The 4,588-nt window shown below is 43.3% G+C and overlaps 1 pseudogene; it reads right to left on the reverse strand.

The window, feature by feature from the left end:
* LOC100955708 overlaps window positions 1-824 on the reverse strand; it is a 1,304-nt pseudogene extending 480 nt beyond the window's left edge.
* Between the last annotated feature and the right edge of the window lie 3,764 nt (window positions 825-4,588).

Here is a 4,588-nt window from a genome sequence, read left to right on the forward strand (position 1 = left end):
CTCCTGCCTCAGCCTCCCAAGTAGCTGGGACCACAGGCGCCCGCCACAACGCCCGGCTATTTTTTGGTTGCAGCCGTCATTGTTGTTTGGTGGGCCCGGGTTGGATTTGAACCTGCCACCTTAGGTGTATGTGGCTGGCGCCTTAGCCACTTGAGCCACAGGCACCCAGCCCTTACTTTCTTTGTGTAAGGGCTTTCTCACAGCTTATTAAGCCAACATCATCATCTTTAGACAATTTGAAAAGTTTGCAGGTTCTTTTAGTTCTTTTGGGTCCCAGATGCCAAGGCACGGTAATATCCGTTGATCCAGGGATATCTTTCTCTACCTTTTTTACAATAACTAAGTTGAGCGTGCTCAGATTGGCATCCATAATGCAACGCTGAGCATTCTCCAGTTCTCCTTGGTCTATAACAGGAATGCCTCTTACTCAGCAGCAAGTGGCCACTGGAATCGAGACACCCTGCTTTCTGGGGAAACCTTGCTTATCATTCCCACCACCGATTCGGGCCTCATAACCCTTCCATTCTTCACGAGTGTCAGCAGCAACTTCCATGGCCATACACTTCTCACGGAAACTGTAAAGTTTGTGTTCATCATCCACTTCAATGAGTTTCTGGCAGCCAGTGACTGAGAAGAAGATACTCAGCTTCATCCTGAAGGAGGTGATCGCCTCCAAGGTGCCATGGATCAACCACATTATCCTCAAAACTCATAAAAGATTACACCAGCGTTTTCAGACTATGGGCAGCAATTTTTTTGATGGTCATAGTCAGTTTAGTGCAGCAATTGTTCACTTTTCTTTTTATTCTCAGGACTCCTTTAAACTTGTAAAGAGCCCCCAAAGGTCTTTCGTATATTATAGGATTATATTTAGAAATTAAAATAGAGATTTTTTATTTTTATTATTATCATGTGTGTGTGTGTTTTTTTTTTTTGAGACAGTCTCATTATGTCACCAACAGTAGAGTGTTGTGGCATCATAGCTCACAGCAACCTCAAACTCCTGGGCTTAAGCAATTCTCTTGCCTCAGCCTCCCAAGTAGCTGACTATAGGCACTCACCACAACGCCTGGCTATTTTTTGTTACAGTTGTCATTGTTTTTAGTTGGCCTGGGCTGGATTCAAACCCACCAGCCTCAGTGTATGTGGCTGGCGCCATCAATGCTACAGGCACCAAGCCAAAATAGAGATTTTTAAAATATTTGTTTATAAATAATAAGCCCATTACTTGTTAACAAAATTGATCGCATTCTTACCACATAATAAGAAATAAAAAGTTTCTATTATGTAAACATTTAACCCAAATCATTGCTGTAATAATAAGGTGACTCCAAAAAGACAATGAAATTAACATAAATATATATTTTATGAAAAACAACTATTTTCGCCTCGGCGCCTGTGGCTCAAGCCACTAAGGCACCAGCTACATACACCTTAGCTGAGGTTCGAATCCAGCTGAGGCCTGCCAAACAGCAATGATGGCTGCAACCAAACAAACAAACAAAAATAGCTGGGTGTTGTGGCGGACACCTGTAGTCCCAGCTACTTGGGAGGTGGAGGCAGGAGAATTGCTTGAACCCAGGAGTTGGAGGTTGCTGTGAGCTGTGATGCCACAGCACTCTACACAGGGCGACAGCTTGAGGCTCTGTCTAAAAAAAAAAAAAAAAATTCCAAAGCAAAACTTAGAGACAAGTAGAGTTTATATTTTTGCAAGTCTCTTTAATGTCTGAATGGAACACAGCTGGTTGTCTTAACTGCTTCTGCATTCAACCTGTTCGTCACATATCCACAAACTCTGGAACCTTCCACTGCATACTCATGAGAGAATGAGAATGTAAAAAACAACAGCATCATGAAAATGGTTTTGACCTCAAAGACCCCCTGGTATAGTGTATCCAGCCCCAAGATTTTGAGAGCCTCTGGCTAGTGGGTCTCAACTAGCCAGTGTGTATGTGAGAGATGAACTAGAGTAGAACAGAATATGTCAGAGTGCATCATTAAGACAAATATTTTAGACTGAACACCTCATAGCCCCTCAGACTTGCTCTGTTCACCTCTTATTCCACACACTAATGCCCCAAATATTTCCGTGCAAATTTTGACCAGATCCAGCAGGTGCCTGCCACTTGTAGTACACCTTAGAAGGAGAAGGGTTCATGTGGGTAGGACCAGCCTGGAGCCCAACATGGGAAAGGCATCAGTGTATAAACCCTACCTCCCTCTAGCCCAAGGAGGCTATTGTGTGCTCCACTCTGTGAGCTTTTCAGAATGCCCTGTGAGGTTGAGCTGTGGTTGCCATGACAACAGTGAGCTCAGTCACATGCCTGTGTGGGTTTCTCCGTGCCATTTTCCTGCTTCTGCTACTCCTGCTCCCTGCAATCACTTTGCCCTTTACATTGCCTCCCACAGGCCTTTGTCACAGCTGTGCTTTCAGGGGAACTCCAGCTAAGATGTTTTTATTTTGTGAAATTTGTCCTCAGTTATGAGGCTTTGATGTATAATGCTTGTCATAATTTAAGAAAAAGTGAAAAACACTGTGCTTTGCAGTAAGCCCAAGCAAAAGCATAAAATGCTCTCAAGTAAAAATTATCAGTCCTTAAAAAGAATGTTCCAAATATTAACAAAACCTGCTGCAGTGGTTAAGCTTCCAGGGAAAAATAAAAGTCCAAATACAAAATCACCTGATGAAATGCCAACAATTTGAATCCAAAATTCGGGTCTTCTTACTTTCTTGACCTGCCCTATTCTAATCAAAAGGATCAATCAGGTATATAATACCAGCACATTGTACCCCATAATTGCATTAATGTACACAGCTATGATTTAATAAAAATAAAAATAAAAGACTGGGTAGCACCTGTGGCTCAAGGAGTAAGGCATCTGCCCCATATACTGGGGTTGGAGAGTTCAAGCCTGGCCCAAAACTGCAAAAAAAAAAAAGAAAAGAAAAGAAAAGGCAAAACATTGACTGAGCGCCTGTGGTTCAAGCATCAGAGGTGCCAGCCACATAAACCTGAGCTAGCCAGTTCTAATCCAACCCGGGCCCACCAAACAGCAATGATGGAGGCAGGAGAATTGCTTGAGCCCAGGATTTGGAGGTTGCTGTGAGCTGTGATGCCATAACACTCTACCCAGGGGGACAGCTTGAGACTCTGTCTCAAAAAAAAAGATCAATCAGATAGATACCCAGGTTTCCTCAAGAAGCTGTTAGCTGGGCTATCATTAGAATGGGTAGGAAAAAAATAGAATAGGTGCCATTCCTTAAGTGAATTGATCCAATCCAAAATTTCTTGTGTTTCCCATTTTTCAAAGCATCTGTAAGATACACAAGGATACCACCTTAACAGCTCCATGCTGTAGATCAACTTTTACAGCGATTGTAGCAGAGCCCAGGACATTGTACGACACAGTGGCAGCCAACAGCCAGAGTACAGACTTGCTGGAATGTAAAGAGAGAGAGGCAGAAGAAGGGAGAGGAATAAGTTCTTCCCGATTTGTCTCACTGGCCCTGGCAATTGTCGTGTTCTCAATCACTCATTTTAACACAATTGGTTTAACTGTGGTGCTGCTTACTATTTAGAGGTGGGAGGAAAATTATTCTACCTTTTCTAATCAGGACAGTTTAAGTCATACTGCGGTAACAACCCTAAAATATCAATGGCTTAACCTAAAGAGTTTATTTCCCAAAGAACAGCACTTGAAGATCATCACCAAATCTGAATGGGGCTGTGTGGACAAGAACCAGGGATATCTCAGTGATGACCTATGAGGACTCATGACCAGGACCAGAGGTTCTTCCCTTTCTGTGCCTCAGCACCACATACATCCTAGAGGTCAGAGATGCCATGGAAATCTCAGAGACCAAAGAAGTTCAGGGTCAGTAATGACGGCATTATATAAAATACAGTTACAATTTTTGAATAAGTGCTTTTGTGGACCAAATATTACACACTATTCAGGGGAAATAATTGCCCAGCACAGTACACTTCTCAGACTAATTCTATGCACAGTCTCTGCTTGTATAGGTTATAGACATGGCCACGTGGCCAGGAAAATGCCAGCCAGAGCCTCACAGTGACTCAGATATCACACTCCCACGGCACCATTGTCACAGAGTGGCAGGGACATCATAAAGTCTGTTTACGTGGGTCTGGCTTATTAGAAGCAGCTGTGAGTCAGCCTGTCTCAGCTGCTGCGGCTGTCTCAGAGGAATATCTCTCCCAGTGACACTTTGGTTTCTAATGCCACCTCTTTTGACTGTTCTCACTTAAAGCACCATGTGTTGGCAAGTCATGGGAGAAGTTTGGTCGCTCTCTGCTGACCACCATTCTGTGAAGGACTTATAAATCTGGCAAGAATTAAAATACAGTGTCCATAGCCAGATGTTATGGTGGGCAGCTGTAATCCCAGCTACTCGGAAAGCTGAGGCAAGAGAATCACTTAAGCCCAAGAGTTTGAGGTTGCTGTGAGCTATGACACCATGGCACTCTACCGAGGGTGACATAATGGAACTCTGTCTCCAAAAAAAAAAAAAGTGTCCAGCTTATTACTGATGGAGCCAGATTTCCAAGTACTGTAGACCTGAAGA

The sequence above is a fragment of the Otolemur garnettii genome, unplaced genomic scaffold (genome assembly GCF_000181295.1).
Source record: "Otolemur garnettii isolate 467f Iridium unplaced genomic scaffold, OtoGar3 scaffold00180, whole genome shotgun sequence".
In the NCBI taxonomy this organism is placed as follows: domain Eukaryota; kingdom Metazoa; phylum Chordata; class Mammalia; order Primates; family Galagidae; genus Otolemur; species Otolemur garnettii.